The 21,527-nt window shown below is 35.4% G+C and overlaps 1 pseudogene across 1 annotated transcript in view; it reads left to right on the top strand.

Moving 5' to 3' along the window:
* Positions 1-20,290, top strand: part of LOC143247612 (O-acyltransferase like protein-like) — a 52,562-nt pseudogene extending 32,272 nt beyond the window's left edge. Inside the window, exons 8-15 of the transcript XR_013026619.1 lie at positions 5,756-5,848; positions 7,585-7,746; positions 8,886-8,965; positions 9,205-9,327; positions 10,237-10,357; positions 10,824-11,010; positions 13,782-13,924; positions 14,593-20,290. The product of XR_013026619.1 is annotated as an O-acyltransferase like protein-like (transcript). The remainder of the gene's footprint in view (positions 1-5,755; positions 5,849-7,584; positions 7,747-8,885; positions 8,966-9,204; positions 9,328-10,236; positions 10,358-10,823; positions 11,011-13,781; positions 13,925-14,592) is intronic.
* Positions 20,291-21,527: the final 1,237 nt, after the last annotated feature.

The raw sequence follows: 21,527 nt of genomic DNA, 5'->3' as shown, positions 1-21,527 counted from the left end.
CCGTGAGGACGTTATAATGTTACAGTCAATTTCACTGTTTGTTGGTAAAAGAGAAGCTCAAACGTTGGCAATAGGTTGTGATGACTAGCTGCCCCTTTTATGGTCTTTCACTGGTAAATTAGGGACGGCTAGTGTATATAGCGCTCGTGCAGCTTTGAAGAGATTCAAAACAAAGCAGTCAGATATGCATAAGCTAAAAGGAATATTTTCTGGAACATTCGAGATTGATTCTTTTTTTTTGTTTTTTTCAAGATAAGTTTAAAAAAGTAAAATATTGTCTTTAAAAGCCTGGCTACTTTTTTGATAAACAAATCTATCAAGTGTCAGGGAGTCACTCTTAAGGTGATGTAATGTGTTGACCCGTTAGATAATACCAAGCGAGTATAACGTTTGGCTTAGATAAAGTATGGGAGATAGTCGTGTTAGCAGAAACGTGAATTCTTTAGTAGAGTGAGAAATGGTGGTGGTGGGGGGACTGAGCCCCTCCAGTAAAATAACAAAGCTACGAAAACAACCAACATATCGTCTCCGACTTATCAGATGCTTACTGCATGTAAATTGATACATTAATGTGGAAAAGTCGCGTTTCTGCTTTTTACTTTGACACATGATCAAATACTGTTATAAGTTCAAGGTTAACATTACTACCAAATTCAACTGTAGGCATCCATTACGTGCCGTCATTTTAGCGTCAACTGACTGACTGACAAACAGACAACATACTACTTATAATTGTGCGAGTAGTTAAAACGGGCGACCCCCCTCCTTCCAGGGAAATAAACATCTCACAAGTTGGAAAATAAATTCAATTTCACTTCCGTTTATCGATTTTATTTTTAATAAATTTCGAAAAACGTTTTTCGTGATAGGAATCTTTCAAAAATTTTTTTTTTTTTTTGCTTTCTAGGTCTACGCTTAGAGGCAATAAAATAATTAGAGAAGTGAATACAGATAATATCTTTTTTTCGAACATGTTACGCCTAGTTTGTTTTATATTGGAAACGCAAATGTAAAAAAACAATGCAGTGAGGTCAATGAATCGGGAAAGTTTTTGACTCAACAGAATTTTAACTCAAGTTTTCTTGTTGTTAGAATGGATAGAAACAAATGTGACAATGAACAATGCTGGGCCAAATATTATATTGTCGTTATTATGTTTGGTAGAACAAAATACTTTGAAATAAAGTCCAATTGAGTCTCATAAGATAAAACAGCAAAGTAATTTGTTAATTACACTATGTAACAAAATGTTTACTTTTTCTTGTTCCTGGACAGAAAGTGTTATTTCCCAGTTGCTTATGCCGAAAGTAAATGGAAAAGACCTATTCAAACTTTGCTTTCGTGACCTGGGAGCGTATAACTAAAACATGATGGGAGACTATATTTGAGGCTGATACGTAAAAGTGATTTACATTACAGTCGTAAATCTCGAAAAACTACTCACTTATAAACATTTTTGTATAACTTTAGTATAAATACACGTAAATCTTGATTCATATGTTGTTTTATTCAGATCTTATGTAACTGAAATGTGCAAATTTGCCCGTTTTTACATAGAAAATAGGTTAATTTCTGAATTTCATTATCCAGGTCACAAAAGCAAAGTTTGAAGGGAATAATGGCCATTTTCTGTACTTTTATAACATAAGCAATTAAGAAATAACACATACTATCCAGGAACAAAATGTGTGTTACATAGTGTTATTCTGTATGTATATATAGCGCAGAGTCAACTTAGTTCAAAGCCTGTAGTGTTTTTATTTTATTTTATTTAAGAACAAAACTACTAAGTGGGTCATCTGCGCTGAGATCGAACGTCAAATTTTAGCTTTAAAAATATACAAACTTACCCCTCGGTGTGAGGGAAGTTAGTTTTGAGAAAAGAAATAAAAGTTAAGTGAGTGATTTGTACAAAGTTTTAACTCAGCCTTGTGACGAATGAACTATTTTGCATGCTTGTATATATATATATATATGTATGTGTCTAATAAAAATCTGAACAAATAAACGCATTTTACGGCAAACTAAATGCGCTTGATTCACGTACATTTCAAAACGTCTAGTAACTTTTATCAATACAAATGAACACTTAAACTGTTGTGTTTATTACGTATAACTCGTTGTAACTCAGCAGTAAGCCTGGGGCTTTATAACGCTAAAAACGGGTTTCAATCCCCAAGGTTGGCACCGCGCAGATAGTCCATTAGGTAGCTTTGGACTACACAACAAAGATAGCACGTATCGTCGAGAACCTAATTTAATGGGAAGCATTATTCATACCTCTCGCAGAAAAAAATGTTTACTGTCGTACGTGCGTGTGTTACGTCGTGAGTGTGTGCACCCATCAAGCTATCAGGAAAGCCTGTGCTAATTTAAGTAACTTCACTGCTCACATGACGTGGCTCGTGTTTTTTTGACCTATATACTACCGTTCCCCATACCACCGTTCTAACAGCATTAGCTTGAACTCGAATATTCCACTTTAACCTTGAGAAAGCCATGAATTATGAGTTTCGACAGTGTGAATAACAACTCGGATATGACTCTCCCTGTTTTATTCCAGCCGGCCTTACAAGCCCTAGTAACGATAGAGAGGCCTCTTCGCATTCTACGTGTCAGACGTAAGGTGGTTTATTTTAAGCATTATTCATTGCTTTTGCTCATAAGTTTCAAGAATTATATCCTACGTTTACGTTTCATTTATTGACGCTTCACGTACTCCCAAAACAATGCAAGTTAAACTTTTATTGAAATATAATTCGATCCACGGTCAACGAGCAAGTTACATTAAACGAAATATTTGTCGATAAAATCATTCGAAGCCGGACTTTAGTTTATAACACGTCCGGATGCCGGACTTTCTTTAGTTTATAACACGTCCAGATGCCGGACTTTCTCTAGTTTATAACACGTCCGAATGCCGGACTTTCGTTAATTTATAACACGTCCGGATGCCGGACTTTCTCTAGTTTATAACACGTCCGGATGCCGGACTTTCTTTAATTTATAACACGTCCGGATGCCGGACTTTCTCTAGTTTATAACACGTCCGGATGCCGGGCTTTCTTTAATTTATAACACGTCCGGATGCTGGTCTTTCTTTAATTTATAACACGTCCGGATGCCGGGCTTTCTCTAGTTTATAACACGTCCGGATGCCGGTCTTTCTTTAATTTATAACACGTCCGGATGCTGGTCTTTCTTTAATTTATAACACGTCCGGATGCCGGGCTTTCTCTAGTTTATAACACGTCCGGATGCCGGGCTTTCTCTTGTTTATAACACGTCTGAATGCCGGATTTTCTTTAGTTTGTAACACGTCCCGATGCCGGGCTTTCTCTAGTTTGTAACACGTCCCGATGCCGGGCTTTCTCTAGTTTGTAACACGTCCGGATGCCGGGCTTTCTCTAGTTTGTAACACGTCCGGATGCCGGGCTTTCTCTAGTGTATAACACGTTCGGATGCCGGACTTTCTCTAGTTTATAACACGTCCGGATGCCGGACTTTCTCTTGTTAATAACACGTCCGGATGCCGGACTTTCTTTAGTTTATAACAAGTCCGGATGCCGGACTTTCTATAGTTTATAACACGTCCCGATGCCGAGCTTTCTCTAGTTTATAACACGTCCGGATGCCGGATTTTCTTTAGTTTGTAACACGTCCGGATGCCAGGCTTTCTCTAGTTTATAACACGTCCCGATGCCGGGCTTTCTCTAGTTTATAACACGTCCGGAAGACGGACTTTCTATAGTTTATAACACGTCCGGATGCCGGGCTTTCTCTAGTTTATAACACGTCCGGAAGACGGACTTTCTCTAGTCTATAATACGTCTGGACTTGCGAATCAGAATGTTGAGGGTTCACGTTTCGTTGCTTCATAAACGCCTCACTTTGAGGCGAGCCCTACGCTATAAAAGAGACAATGAAAAACTTCTAGTCTTCCAAATCTTGGCATAGGACCTACAGATCCCCCACCGCCCTGGAGGACCCTAAGTCCCATATAAGCTGTTTATTTTGTGCTGCCTTACTTTGTTGGATTTTTTTTTTCGCCTTTGCCTTAAGTTAATATAAATTTCATCCAGGTTGTCAAATTTGTATTTTGTTTTCTTTCAAATCTCTAAGCTTAGGATCATATAATTTTAAACCGAAACCCCTACCATAATTTCGTTTTGCTTTCTAGTCGGTCAAATAATAGTGTAACGAAAACTAACTGCTGGGTAGTGGGTGGATGTTTGCTGCTGTTGAGTAGTCGTCTTCAGTCTGTCAAGTAATGATTAGAGGGGGGTTATCCAAAAGAAAAGTAGTCAAGTTAAACCCTTTAATTACCAAACTAAAGTAACACAATTAGTTTTTGTTTCTACGTCTGAAAACACGTGACGCGAGATAGAATAATTTTTACACTGAAAATTACTCACAGGATTTTTTTTTTACATATGGCCCATTATTTAGCATTGCGCGCTGCAGTTCTAAAGATCTAAGATTCGAGTCGCGATATACTGCGGCATTTGCCTTGCACTTCAGTTCTAAAGGCGTTATAAAGATGACAGTCAATTCCACAAAATCGCCTCCGATTAACTATGACCGATTGTCCTTCCTTTAAACAGCACTTTAAAAAATTAGGGCCGGGACTGTCTAAACAATGGCACGGCATAGCCAGTTGGCTAAGGCTCTCGACTCGTAATCCTAGAGTCGTGGGTTCGAATCCCCATTGCACCAAACATGTTCGCCCTTATAAGTGACGGTGAATCCCACTATTCGTTGGTAAGAGAGTAGCCAAAGAGATGGCGGTGGGTGGTGATAACTAAGAGTTACACTGCTATATTCTTACGCTGCTACATTATGAACTGTTGGTGCAGATAGCCCTGGTGGTGTTTGTAGCATGGTTAAATCGAAATTTATCAGCCATTAAGTTAAAAATTTATACTAATAAATTGTTGCCTTTTATACATTCCAAGAATCTTTATTCCGGCTTGAGCTAGAAGTTAGAGAACAGGACTGTGAATCTTAGGGTCCGATGTTTGCGTCCCTTTGTCACAAAAACAATTCTGCACCGTGCTTTGAGCCGGCATATGAGTTGTAATATTGCTTATCAACCTCTACTATTCGATGTAGCCCAATAGTTGATAGTTGGTGCTGTTAACTAGATGCATTCACTCTAGTCTTCAGTCCAAGGTTAGTGAAAGCTAGGGGAGATAGGTCTGTGAAGCTTTGAGCTTATGTCCTAAACAAGCTAATCCAAACCTGCTTAAACGAATACGTAGATAACAAACTTTTTTTTTAACTTTAACGTTTGTATTTAGCTTTGTTCGTTTTTAATATTCTGCTAAAAGTGGTTGTTAATCAACATAAAGTAAATCTATCGTAATGTACGTCAGAATGTACAGAGGGACAACTTGTCTTACATTCAATGTCGATCTGGACGAAAAACAAACAAGAAAGAAGGTAAACCTGCCGTACACCCAATGCTCATTTGGACAAAAGACAAATTTGGCATACATTCAATGTCAGTCTAGACATAAGGCAGACTTGATGTACATCCAATGTCAGTCTGGACATAAGGCAGACTTGATGTACATCCAATGTCAGTCTGGACATAAGGCAGACTGGAATTATGCATAGTAGTATTAATATTTTGAAATAAGTTTCCATTAAGTTTATAAATTTTATTGATATGACAGTGAAGTGAGTACGCAGAATGCGTATCAGCTGTTTTTGATAGAGCGATGTTTTTTTCCTTCTTTTGTTGATTACACAGAGGTTTTTTGACAATGTATTACGTGTGGTTCTACACTGGTGGTAAGGCTGAGAAGCTGAATGTATGGAAGTTCATCCTCATAAGATATTTCAGGTAAGATTATAGAACAATTTCCATTATTTCCGCAAATTTTCTATTTATTCCACGCCATGTTAGAGGTAAAATATTAACTTTTTTTTTTTCAAAACAATCATTAAAACAAAGAGTCCTACGAATTTTATTAGTGTCAAAAAAAGCGAGTAACTCCCACAAGTATTCTTCAGGTAAATAGATTTGCCTCCATCATTATGTTTTATCACTAGCATATTAAATTCGCTCAGTAATACATTGGTTTAATTTTACCGTTCTGTCTTTGTAGATTCTTAGTTTTCACCAAACTTTAATTGTAATTAGAATTTATCTTCAAAGCCTATCTCTCTAACGAATTTCTAGCAAGTGAATAATGTTTGCTATAACGAAAAGAGTTTGCAACTTTGTTAACCTGAAGATGACTCGAGATGGTTAAAGCGTTGTTCTGTACTTTAACACTCCTACGAAAAGTGGGGCCTAATAGGCCCCAGAGCAACTTGAAAGGTTATTAATATTAGGCTAATAATTTTGTATTTAAATGAAATTGCCATTTAAATCCATTAATGAATGGATTAACGAGATTCCCACTGTCCCTATCTACTATCTAGCGAAACCACAGCCAGGGGAACGGGCTTGGAGAAATCAGGACTAGAAACGTCTTTTCGTAGGAGTGTCAATTAAAGTTTTAATATCCGTTCCAGCTGTCTTTAGAATACATTTTTACTTCAAGTGGGTTTCTCGTCATCATGAAGTGTAAGCCCTTGTAAGCGGTTGTTGATCCTTAAGGTTTATCGTGATGGTTTCGAGAGTACGTTCTCTGTAAAGGATCTTGAAGCATCATTTGTCACTGTGTTTTCTTACTTGTGTGGGATTTACATGTGCAGTTTAGGAGCTGAATGATTCGCTCTTATAGTCTCCTAGCTGTCGATCTTACATACTCTTGTTTGGAACTCGAACATTCATACTATTATAGGTAAGTAGTGAACCAAACACGAGTACCGAAACATTCTGAACTATAGCGACAGCCCCAACACTTCCAAAATCTTCCCAGAAGATGAAAAAATCTACATACTCTTGAAACCTTTTAGAATGGTTACCCCCCATGTGATGCCCTAAGTATGTGTAACCATGACTACCATCGATTGTTGAATTTGAAAAGAGAACCTGTAACGTAGAGGCCTAATGCATTCTTTGATTGACCGTACCATTGATCTAGATTAATATATGAAATAAAACAGACACAAAACATCATAATTGTTGATGTAACACTTTACTCAAGGGTAAATGCGTGTTTCTTTGATGCTGGTGCTGTTTTGCAGTGAAACAAAAGCACTTTCTGATTAAACTACATTTACCAATCACCTTTTAAGAGAGAAAATATAACATTCATGTCTGGTCACGTAGTTATGAATGTAACACCACATACTTAGTATTATCGTTTAAAAAATCAAGGAAGCAGGAAACTGATAATTGTAACCATAGTAACAAGAATCTCACCATTCAACTGTTACCAACAGAGTTGACGAGTTCTGGTATTGGATGAAAAATCTCCTTGGAAGCGTCAGCTATTTCAACACACTTGTGATAAAAATTTGCAATGGTTTAAATTGAGAGAAATGTGAGGTAAACATGTGCATTCCAGTACGCTTTTATTACTATTGTTAAGCTTGTTGCTAAATACCACACTTTATTTTATTTGTTTGTAAGGAATAGCATGCCAAGTAAAACTATTCTATGTGTTTCTCGTTTATTTTCCAAAGACTCACGCCCCGCTAGTTTTAACACTTTGCATACTATTCATTCTTCCCCTTCTGGGGTCGGGACCAGTCTGGTCAGAAGTGCTGATGCCGTACGTTGAAGGATGCTATTCCACCTGGTGGCGGAATCTGTTGTACATCAACACATTATACGAGCCAGTCAAGGTAAGCTCTTTAGAAAAACTGATGTTTTCATTTCGGCTTCCGTTAAACTTAAGTGCAAAACGACGGCTACTTATTTTGTGTGGTCGCCATCTGTTGCAAAATTATCTATACTCAGTAGGCGGGGCTTCTGGTCTAATTATTTTTAACATTTTAATCATGTGTTATTATAATTTTAAATTAATTAGTGAATTTGCCAAAAAGGAAACAAGATATTCAAAGCTTACGTCATACGTGAGAGTAGCTACAAAAGTATGGTTAAATGGAGTGGGCTAAGTTCAAGAAACTTTCGATCATGTGTACTTTAAATACATTTAAATTTGGGTAATTCTAAATTCATAGAAAATACATGTACTAGTAGTAATTGAAATCCAAATGTGTAATGAGTATAAATTGTGGTTTTAAAACTCCATTCAAAAAGCAGAGGGTACAAGCCCCCAGTCCTATATCAAGCTCCTCCCATGGCAGAAATAATTTGGGGCTACTTTCTCCTAATAAGTCTGAAGGCTTATAATGTTAAATATCCATGGAGAATATCCCAAATTTACGCCCTCTCAGTATCAGAGAGATATTTATACTACTAGAAACCGGTTTTCAATAACCATGGTGGCAGAGCACTTTGTGTATATTTACATTTAACAACAACAAAATAACTTACTTTTCTCCTAAATTTATGAAATTCAAAAAACATAAGGCATACCTGATTCTAGTAACTTTCCCACCGTAGATCAGCGGTAAATGTGCGGATTTAAAACGATAAAATCCGGGGTTCTATTCCCCCTTTTGTACAGAACGCACCTGGATCATTACGTAGTTTTGGGTTACAAAAATCAACAGCTACAAACAAGTATCTGATAGAATAAAATAATCTGATTTGGATGTATTTTATAATTTTTCTTCAGCTTTCAAACATATGTACTAATAAACTATCTTAAAAACACGATTGTGAGCCTACTGAAGCTATTGAGGAAGTATGAACTTATTCACGGCTTCCATTCTTTAATATCCTTTAATTAGACTTCTAACAATTCGATTTTTTTTTACATTTTGTGGCTGTCAGTCTGTAAAGACGCTTACAATAAATTGGTAAAATGAGGACCCTTACAATAAACTAGTAAAATGAGGACCTTCTTTTTTTCCAGTGCTTAGGTCAGACTTGGTACATTTCGTGCGATTTCATCTACCACGTTCTTTCTTTAACCATCTTTCTTCCTATGTTAAGGTAAGTAAAATTATTTTTATGCTGGCGTTGGACAGTTATGTTTAAGATAATAAGTATCTATATATATATTTCACGTATAAATTTATTACGAATGTGACCAATAAACGATTAACTTTAAACTCTAACTCTCCAAACCTATTAAATGATACAAAAATCAACCTAGAAAACGTAGATCACATTGGTCGTATGTGCCTGTCTTTACTACTTATTTACTCAATATATTTTTCATAATTTGTTAGGAATCCGAAGTCAGGAATAATTATCATTTTCTTCTTCTTGTTGACGTCAATTGCGGGAACAACTGTGCTGACGTGGTATTTTGAACTACCCCCTACACTTTTTGCTGCTATGTTAGACAAAAGGTATAATATATTTCTGCGTCTTTTCTTTTCGAAATTTATTCAAACGTTTAGTTTTTTGTTTGTGTGTTTTTTTTTCCAATGTTTGTTTGCTGTTAAGCACAAAACTACACAGTGGCCTATCAGTGCTGTGCTCACCACGAGTTTCGAGCCCCGATTCTTAGGATTATAAGTCATTAGGCTTACCGCTGAGACACTTAGAGACTATTTTCAGTATAATTGTTGCTAAGAATGCTAACTAATCATATTAGCATGATTAATAAATGAAGTGTTTCAGAGCGAAAATAAAAGTTTGAAATGGAAGCACGTGATCTTGGTGTTCAAATATAGTTTAAGCTGTTGGAACTTACCTGCCAATAGTTTGGACTATGTATGCATAACCAAATTAAAAACAAAGGTTCATAAGAGAACAAAATGTGTTGTTTTTTTTAATGTATCTATTCCTACTAATGAGTTATTGCTTGCTCTCTGTACAGTTTATCGATAAACTGCATTACTGTAGGGTTTGTCAAAACATTTTAAATATTAAATTAAATTTGCTTTGAAATCGCCCCCTATACAAACGTGTAAGAAACTATAAATAAGCGGTAATTTGTTTTGAATTTCGCGCAAAACTGTACGAGGGTTAACTGGGCTCTATGAGCAGAATTAGAGAGTTTGTAAAACAATTATCATCAAAATAGATAATTCTCGTAGTCTTATCGCAATCTACAACAATAACCTGTTACATATGTTTACATATTTTAATTCAGAAACTTAGTTGATAGCCTAAAATATTAAAGACTTTCTAACTAGGCTTAGCCTCTGAAATTAATAGTTCCTAACAAGTGAAATATTCTTGCTATTACGCTTGATATTGGAAACCTTGTTAGGCTTAGGTTAGTATTGCAGTTTTTGGTGTGTTTGTTTCAGAGAAGTTTTGAAAATGTCCCAGAAGCGTTATCCAAATCCCATAAACCACTTGGGCTGTTACTGTGTTGGATTATTAGCCGGATATGCCTTAGCTAGGAAGAAGTTAACCAACGTGTCAAAGGTGATGTTACAAGTTATTATGCTTATTACGAGATCGCTCATGGTATTTGTAAACAGATATATATAATTCAAGTTCAGTCATAAATATATGATAGCTTTCTTATATAAATCCATGCTGACCGTATTCGTAGTTAAATACGTTTCTTTAGTTTTGATCAAAGTAATTATAGTTTAGATAAAATTTCAAAGTGATTTTCTAACATATATACCTGGTACGAAACTGACGTAAAATTTAGTGGAAGGACTGGTAAGCTGATAAAGCATTACGTTTTATGAAAAAAAACAACATTATTTTAAATCCTCTAAAGTTGAGTCTTATCATAAAAATCAAATACATGCTTCATCGAAGTAATGCATCGAGTTGTAAAAAAATAAAATAAATTATATTTTTTATCTTTATAAAAATATAAAGATATTTTTACTAAAGTAGTAGTTTTTATTTATTTATTTTATCTTTATCATTACAGATAATTCTAGCTTTAGGTTGGATTTCTTCAATGTTCTCTTTTATGTCTGTCATCTATGGTATGTACGACTGGAACAGGGGTATAGAGGGCAGCACTGCTGTGGCACTGATGTATGCAGGATTACACCGTCCTGTCTGGGCTGCCGCTGTTGCATGGCTTATTTTGATGTGTGTCACCGGTCGTGGAAGTAAGTGATAGCACTCTATACGTAGGTGTATATGTAATGTTAAAATGACAGTAAACTACTTACAATTGAAGTTTTAAAAAACGAAATCTTATGCAATTGTTTTTCTGTGACTAGAGGGCGCTTTATTGAATTAAACTCGATAAACGGACGAAAATGGCTATAGAAGGGAAGTTATAATTGTTCAACATGGAAAACCGTCAGTGTTTTTAACGTAATGATAATTTAAATGTTCAATATTGTACACAGAATCCACAAAATAAAATACAATGAATCTCGTGGATGAAGTACTCACCAATTTCTGACATTCGAGACAAGTACGAGATATCTTCGTATATATTACTCATATCAGTTTAATTTCATAAGATACTTATAGACTAGATTTTAGAGTACAATATAACAATTTGACATGGGCATCGATAAAGTGTGCGTTTAAATATATCATTGACGTAAGCCCACACTCTTCAATGTCTTCCAGTAAAAATACATTAAAATTATGAAACTTACTCCCAGAAAAGCAAAAAAAAATTAATCAGGAGTCAGAAACCACGAGTTTTCAAGGCACTAAAGCGACCCCTGGGCCTCGACCATAATGGATGCACCTTTGGCGCACTTTTTGCCGTTTCGCTCAATCAAATAAACATTGCTTCTTCTTTTACCTCCTTACTTTTAACCTGTCTTCTACATATCTGGAATTCATTGCCATATTTGGTAGCTCTTTCACTATATGATCAATTATGGTTATAAAACAATGTTACAGATACAATAATTATTGTTTACGAAGTGGAGTACCCGTCCTCTGGACGGAAGTTATGTAAGTCCATGATTAATGACATGATTGGTCGTAGGACATGATAGGTTTGGTTTGAATTTCGAGGGCTATCTGCGCTAGCCAGCCGTAATTTAGCAGTGTAAGACTGAGTGTAAAGTGGCTATTCATTACCACCTACCGTCAACTATTGGGCTACTCTTTTACCAATGAATAGCGGGACTGACCGTCACATTATAACGCCCCCACGGCTGAAAGAACGAGCATGTTTGGTGTGACTGGTATTCGAACTCGCGACCCTCGGATTACGAGTCGAGTGCCTTAACTACCTGGCCATGCCGGGCCTGTTTAGGACATGAAAAGTTGCTTCTCTTATATTTAAAAAAAAGCCAGTAAAAACTGTAAAACAAAAGATGTGACAGCGCAGGTTTCTATGTAACTCCCCATGTACCCAATGAACCTCCAAACCAATTTTGGTTAAGATCCATCCGCACCCTGCATAGGATTTGCATGGACAGACAACAGACAGTACTATTATATAGGTAAATCTAAATGTTTTTCACAATTAAAAACAAAGAGCCTTGTCTTTAGTAAGTAAAATATGTAAGGTTTTATTTTGTTTTAAAATAAAAAGTATTACTTTCCGTTATTTTGTCTAGAAATATTTATTAAGTTGAATATATTAACAATTTTAGACCATGTCAATTAAAAACGTTTATAGGGTTAATATTTTCGACTATTCTGTAATATTAACAGTGCTTGAAGTGGGAGGACAGGATGCCATCCAATTCATTTTCAGAAAAGCCCGAAGCTATTCCGGTGTTTTTTATAATAATAAATAAATAGCACACATAAAAAGTAAGGAATATGGATTTTAAAAAATCACAAATCATCCCACTTTCTCCCCCACCATCTTCAAGTGCTGACTGTTAACAATCCTTCATACCACTTTCTCCCCCACCATCTTCAAGTGGTGACTGTTAACAATGCTTCATCCCACTTTCTCCCCCATCTTCAAGTGCTGACTGTTAACAATGCTTCATCCCACTCCCCCCATCTTCAAGTGCTGACTGTTAACAATACTACATCCCACTTTCTCCCCCACCATCTTCAAGTGCTGACTGTTAACAATGCTTCATCCCATCTTTCTGACTGTTAACCCCACCATCTTCAAGTGCTGACTGTTAACAATGCTTCATCCCACTGTTTTCTCCCCACCATCTTCAAGTGTTGACTGTTAACAATGTTTCATCCCACTTTCTCCACCATCTTCAAGTGTTGACTGTTAACAATGCTTCATCCCACTTTCTCCCCATCTTCAAGTGTTGACTGTTAACAATGCTTCATCCCACTCCCCATCTTCGTGTTGACTGTTAACAATGCTACATCCCACTTCCCCATCTTCAAGTGTTGACTGTTAATAATGCTTCATCCCACTCCCCATCTTCAAGTGTTGACTGTTAACAATACTACATCCCACTCCCCCCATCTTCAAGTGTTGACTGTTAACAATGCTTCATCCCACTTTCTCCCCCACCATCTTCAAGTGCTGACTGTTAACAATGCTTCATCCCACTTTCTCCCCCACCATCTTCAAGTGCTGACTGTTAACAATGCTTCATCCCACTTTCTCCACCATCTTCAAGTGCTGACTGTTAACAATGCTTCATCCCACTTTCTCCCCATCTTCAAGTGCTGACTGTTAACAATGCTTCATCCCACTCCCCCATCTTCAAGTGCTGACTGTTAACAATGCTTCATCCCACTTTCTCCCCATCTTCAAGTGCTGACTGTTAGCAATGCTTCATCCCACTCCCCCATCTTCAAGTGCTGACTGTTAACAATGCTTCATCCCACTCCCCCATCTTCAAGTGCTGACTGTTAACAATGCTTCATCCCACTCCCCCATCTTCAAGTGCTGACTGTTAACTATGCTTCATCCCACTCCCCCATCTTCAAGTGCTGACTGTTAACAATGGTTATAATTTTTTTTATATTTTCATAGGTGTTATTAATACTCTGTTGTCGTGGAAACCATTCATATCCTTAGACCGACTAACATACATGGTCTATCTAATTCATCACGTGATTGTGTACGTTTACAATGGTTACGTAAGAAACCTCATAAATACGAAGGAAATTACAATCGTAAGTATTTATTATATTAAGATTAAAAATGGTTACGTTATGGAGATAAATTCATAGATTCGTACAAGAACTCGTAAAGTACGTATTCTGACAGATATTAGCATAAAACAATTGATTTGTTACACACCAGTGGTAGACTTCAACAGTTTGTTTAGAATTGAGCGCTAAGCTGCCTCAATGGGCTATCTGTGCTCTGCCCACCACGAGTATGGAAAACTTCTACAGTAAAATTTAACGGTAAATAGCTGACATGTATGTATTGTTAGCAGAAAACACAGGTGTTTATTTTAAAAGGTAATATAAGCACACGTCGCCATTAACCAATAATTACTTGATAAATAATAATTGGTAATGTTAAAAGTAAGTTTATCTATTGATGTGATAAGGCATTTCAGAGATCGTGCATGTCGATGTAGTAATATAGTTTTTAAGCAGAATTAGTGCTGACTGGACAATGGCTAAAATTCACACAACGACAAAAATTAACAATGTTAATTGAAAGCACAGTTCGTGCCAGTCCACAGCTCAAATTCTTACAGAGAAATTGTTGCTTAAAAGACACAATTGTAATTGCTCTAAATTATTAGTTATGTGTTTTAAACACGTGTTTAATAAAACTCTAGAACCATCAAATCAGAACAGTAATTTTTGTTTCTTCTATTTTTCAGGCCTACATAATGTTCGGTCATATTTTATTATCCTATCTTATCTCTGCTATCTGTGTCCTACTTGTGGAATCTCCATTTTTCGCAATCCGGCAAAAATTTTTGTCTCGGTCGAGAGGCCGGAAACTTGTTACTCAAACCACAAATGACGAAGCCACGGGTGATACGGAGCTAGTTGAAAAGACTATTGTACGTAATGGAGGTGCATGTCATTCTTAGCCACCATATCTGTAAATTTAAATTAAATAGCGACATAACTTTTGTCTCATCACGATTCACAACATAAGTCTGGTGATATGGTAACAAACGTATCGACTGTAAGCCTTCAATTAAATAACTTAATTATGGTCATTAATAAGTCTTGGACAAAATAACCTGATGTGATACGAGATAAGTCATTAGTAACAGGATTTATCATTGATATGAGATAAACCTTGCATAAAAGATTTAATTAATGCGATCCACCTTCAACGATTGTGGACGTTGGTTAAAGAACTATATTTATATGACGGATGACAAGCTAGTTAAATGTCGTATACCGACTCCAACTCGTATATCCTCACGTTTTATAACTTCTTCTAAGGTAGCAATGGAAAGAACACGATGAATGGCGTTGTCCTAAATTAACACCACAATACATTTTAAGGTTTCTTTTGTTATTACGCATGTTAGGCATTGTTAAGGATCAATTATGTATGGATTGTACACACACAAATGTTCTCTGTTGGTAATGGTTTATTATCATGACCCGAAAACTGAGGATCCGGGAATCAAAACCCATGTCTGAATGTGTTCACACTTTAAACAGTAAGAACATTATAATGTCCTGATCAATCTCACTAATCGTTAATAAAGAGCAGCTTGACACTTGATGGTGAGTACTGCCTGAATCTATACGCTTCTCACCTGGCCTATGTTTAAGATACACAACATTCAGATTGGAAATGTTAAGTACTGTTACTGCTACGTATTACATTATAACTAGAAATACGCTTTCTATAACTTAGGTTTGAGCTTTAACTTAATTATTAGAAAAATATCTTAACCACACTTTTACAATAGAGTTCTCACTCTATATCTTAACCACACTTTTACAATAGAGTTCTCACTCTATATCTTAACCATACTTCTACAATAGGGTTCTCACTCTATATCTTAACCATACTTCTACAGTAGGGTTCTCACTCTATATCTTAACCATACTTCTACAATAGGGTTCTCACTCTATATCTTAACCATGCTTCTACAATAGGGTTCTCACTCTGTATCTTAACCATACTTCTACAATAGGGTTCTCACTCTATATCTTAACCATGCTTCTACAGTAGGGTTCTCACTCTATATCTTAACCATACTTCTACAATAGGGTTCTCACTCTATATCTTAACCATGCTTCTACAATAGGGTTCTCACTCTGTATCTTAACCATACTTCTACAATAGGGTTCTCACTCTATATCTTAACCATGCTTCTACAATAGGGTTCTCACTCTATATCTTAACCATACTTCTACAGTAGGGTTCTCACTCTATATCTTAACCATACTTCTACAGTAGGGTTCTCACTCTATATCTTAACCATACTTCTACAATAGGGTTCTCACTCTATATCTTAACCATACTTCTACAATAGGGTTCTCACTCTATATCTTAACCATGCTTCTACAATAGGGTTCTCACTCTGTATCTTAACCATACTTCTACAATAGGGTTCTCACTCTATATCTTAACCATGCTTCTACAATAGGGTTCTCACTCTATATCTTAACCATACTTCTACAGTAGGGTTCTCACTCTATATCTTAACCATACTTCTACAGTAGGGTTCTCACTCTATATCTTAACCATACTTCTACAATAGGGTTCTCACTCTATATCTTAACCATGCTTCTACAGTAGGGTTCTCACTCTATATCTTAACCATACTTCTACAATAGGGTTCTCACTCTATATCTTAACCATGCTTCTACAATAGGGTTCTCACTCTGTATCTTAACCATGCTTCTACAATAGGGTTCTCACTCTATATCTTAACCATATTTCTACAGTAGGGTTCTCACTCTATATCTTAACCATATTTCTACAGTAGGGTTCTCACTCTATATCTTAACCATACTTCTACAGTAGGGTTCTCACTCTATATCTTAACCATACTTCTACAATAGGGTTCTCACTCTATATCTTAACCATGCTTCTACAGTAGGGTTCTCACTCTATATCTTAACCATACTTCTACAATAGGGTTCTCACTCTATATCTTAACCATGCTTCTACAATAGGGTTCTCACTCTGTATCTTAACCATACTTTTACAACAGGGTTCTCACTCTATATCTTAACCATATTTCTACAGTAGGGTTCTCACTCTATATCTTAACCATACTTTTACAACAGGGTTCTCACTCTATATCTTAACCATACTTTTACAACAGGGTTCTCACTCTATATCTTAACCATACTTCTACAATAGGGTTCTCACTCTATATCTTAACCATACTTTTACAACAGGGTTCTCATTCTATATCTTAACCATATTCCTACACAAGTTAAACAAATAAAAATTCGGTTTAAAAAGCTCTTCAGCGACACATACTTGAACTCTAATTGTAATAATTATAAAACACATACTGATTTTAACTATAATAATTTCAAATGAGTATAACAGGTAAAGAAAAGAAAAAGAGAGCCGATCTTTGTGCTACGTTACAAAATTCAGTTTGTTTATTTCAGAGCAAAGCCACAGTAAATTACCTTGAGTGTTTACTGTGGGAAATCCAACTCTGTATTTTAACGTTTCAAGTCTGTAAACTTATCGCTGTCCCACCAGAGGACATGTTTCATAATTCTTGGTTCAATAGTAACATGTTGCACGAGACAGTCGAACCTTATTATTAAAATCTTAGAAGGGTTAAATGTACTTAAATTCCCAGAAACAAGTTAAATGAAGAGCCTTGGACATTACAAGATCAGCATATTGTCTTCATACCAATACATTACAAGATCAGCATATTGTCTTCATACCAATACATTACAATGTCAGCATATTGTCTTCATACCAATACATTACAAGATCAGCATATTGTCTTCATACCAATACATTACAAGGTCAGCATATTGTCTTCATACCAATACATTACAAGGTCAGCATATTGTCTTCATACCAATACATTACAAGATCAGCATATTGTCTTCATACCAATATATTACCAGATCAGCATATTGTCTTCATACCAATACATTACTAGATCAGCATATTGTCTTCATACCAATATATTACCAGATCAGCATATTGTCTTCATACAAATACATTACCAGATCAGCATATTGTCTTCATACCAATATATTACCAGATCAGCATATTGTCTTCATACCAATACATTACCAGATCAGCATATTGTCTTCATACCAATACATTACTAGATCAGCATATTGTCTTCATACCAATACATTACAAGGTCAGCATATTGTCTTCATATCAATACATTACAAGATCAGCATATTGTCTTCATACCAATACATTACCAGATCAGCATATTGTCTTCATACCAATACATTACTAGATCAGCATATTGTCTTCATACCAATACATTACTAGGTCAGCATATTGTCTTCATATCAATACATTACTAGATCAGCATATTGTCTTCATATCAGTACATTACTAGATCAGCATATTGTCTTCATACCAATACATTACAAGATCAGCATATTGTCTTCATACCAATACATTACTAGATCAGCATATTGTCTTCATACCAATACATTACTAGATCAGCATATTGTCTTCATACCAATACATTACCAGATCAGCATATTGTCTTCATACCAATACATTACCAGATCAGCATATTGTCTTCATACCAATACATTACTAGATCAGCATATTGTCTTCATACCAATATATTACCAGATCAGCATATTGTCTTCATACCAATAAATTACCAGATCAGCATATTGTCTTCATACCAATACATTACCAGATCAGCATATTGTCTTCATACCAATACATTACTAGATCAGCATATTGTCTTCATACCAATACGTTACAAGGTCAGCATATTGTCTTCATATCAATACATTACAAGATCAGCATATTGCCTTCATACCAATACATTACAAGATCAGCATATTGTCTTCATACCAATACATTACTAGATCAGCATATTGTCTTCATACCAATACATTACCAGATCAGCATATTGTCTTCATACCAATATATTACCAGATCAGCATATTGTCTTCATACCAATACATTACAAGATCAGCATATTGTCTTCATACCAATACATTACTAGATCAGCATATTGTCTTCATACCAATATATTACTAGGTCAGCATATTGTCTTCATATCAATACATTACTAGATCAGCATATTGTCTTCATATCAGTACATTACTAGATCAGCATATTGTCTTCATACCAATACATTACAAGATCAGCATATTGTCTTCATACCAATACATTACTAGATCAGCATATTGTCTTCATACCAATACATTACTAGATCAGCATATTGTCTTCATACCAGTACATTACCAGATCAGCATATTGTCTTCATACCAATATATTACCAGATCAGCATATTGTCTTCATACCAATATATTACCAGATCAGCATATTGTCTTCATACCAATACATTACCAGATCAGCATATTGTCTTCATACCAATACATTACTAGATCAGCATATTGTCTTCATACCAATACATTACTAGATCAGCATATTGTCTTCATACCAATACGTTACAAGGTCAGCATATTGTCTTCATATCAATACATTACAAGATCAGCATATTGTCTTCATACCAATACATTACAAGATCAGCATATTGTCTTCATACCAATACATTACTAGATCAGCATATTGTCTTCATACCAATACATTACTAGATCAGCATATTGTCTTCATACCAATACGTTACAAGGTCAGCATATTGCCTTCATATCAATACATTACAAGATCAGCATATTGTCTTCATATCAATACATTACAAGATCAGCATATTGTCTTCATACCAGTACATTACAAGGTCAGCATATTGTCTTCATACCAATACATTACAAGATCAGCATATTGTCTTCATACCAATACATTACTAGATCAGCATATTGTCTTCATACCAATACACTCTTTCTTTACAAACTGAAAAACGAATACCAAAACGTTCTTGATTAATAAGAATACACACTCATGTTGCACATGATGAATGTTCACTAGTGCTTGGACTTAAATGTCTAGTAATGGGTTCGATGTAGTGTTATGATAACAAAGAGCGGATATTTGTAAACAGTCGCTAACTTCATTGTTTCGGATATTTTATGTATATAAAAGAAATATGAATAAGACATCTTCAAACTTAGGACCCTAAGTTATTAAAATAAAGGATTCTTTACCCCAAAAAAAACTTAAAACAAAGGACACTTTGCCAAAGAAAGACATCTTGAAACAATGGATCTTTTGGCAAAGAAAGACATCTTATAACAAATGATTCTTCACAAACAAAAATCTTTGTTTAAAGGACCCTTCGCCAAGGAAAGATATCTTAAAACAAAGGACCCTTCACGAAAATAAAACAAAGAACCCTTCATCCAAGAAAAACATCTTGAAACAAAAGACCTTTAGTCAGAGAATGGCATAACAAATAATCCTTTATCAAAATAAAACATTTTAAACCAAAAGATCCTTCACCAAAGTAAAACACTTTAAAACAAAGTATCCTGTGAGACATCTTGAAATAAGGGTTTTTTCACCAAAATAGAGCAGGATACAGTTTAGAGCTTTGTTTTGTTTGTAGGCTACAAGGAATCTTGTTTGTATTCTTAAGGATGAAATCAAAGTGCTTGTCTGATGTATTACACTTCTAAATGAAATAAATATTAGTTACTGATAAAGTGAGAAATTGTACGTGTGTTAACATTTCAATTAAATTGCTTTTGATGAACTCAGAAGCAAAACTTCCAAAAGTGGCATATCACATAGTGTGTACATGTCTTCTTGTGGGCACATCCAACTTTTTAGCACTTATATGTGTATACGTTTCAATTAATTTTTAAGTTCAACTGTAAATTTCAAACTAGCGTGTAGTAAAAAAAATTTTTTACTTTCATGTAATTTTCAAAGTCAGTAAAAATTGTGATCCACAAAGCTGGTGTAATAAAGAATAGCCAAGAATAAGTTGGCTAGGCTAGAGTAAACTCTAGAATCTATCATTTTCACCCTCAATTTGTTTATATATCTCATTATTAAAGATAAAATGTACATTTGTAGTACCAGCCTTTCTGTGAAAAGTTTCTTGTGACTTTCATTAAACAGGTCAATAGTTCATTAAAAATTGGGTAAATAAAATTCATGATGACGAGAAACCCACTTGAAGTAAAAATGTATTCTCAAAACGACTTGGGTAAATAAAATTTGGCATATAAACAGATTTTATAAACCTCAATTTGATAAGAAAGAAACTGTAAAAATTTGCGATAATATTACTGGTTTATTTATTGTTATACACAAAGGGTTATCTTTGCTCTTCCTATCACGGGTGTCGAAACCCAGTTTCTAGTAGTATAAGTCCGCAGAAACGACGCTGTGTCACTGGAGGTGGACAATGTTATTGTAAAGACAGTGGAAAACTTTGAGGTTTTAAAACCATTGGTGACAATGGAGTCGTTAATAGATTTCGACTCTAGTAATGGTTGAATCATGAGAAGGTTTTAAATCTTTACTTGTGGCTAGATCATGGTCACGAGGAATTTTCTTTTGACTTCTTAGTTATGATTGGGTCTTGAATAAGTTTTGAATCTTCAGTGATGGTTGGGTTAAAGCCATGAGGAAGTTTATAATTTATAATCGTGTTTGGGTTTCGACTATTTAGTAATGATTGGATAATGGAAAGGTTTTTAACTCTCTTAATGGTGGTTGGGTCATGGGGTGGTTTTAATTTTT

Source organism: Tachypleus tridentatus, chromosome 3, assembly GCF_004210375.1.
Source record: "Tachypleus tridentatus isolate NWPU-2018 chromosome 3, ASM421037v1, whole genome shotgun sequence".
Lineage (NCBI taxonomy): Eukaryota > Metazoa > Arthropoda > Merostomata > Xiphosura > Limulidae > Tachypleus > Tachypleus tridentatus.
The sequence above is the reverse complement of the archived record's forward strand: the minus strand, read 5'-3'. Positions and strand labels throughout refer to the sequence as shown.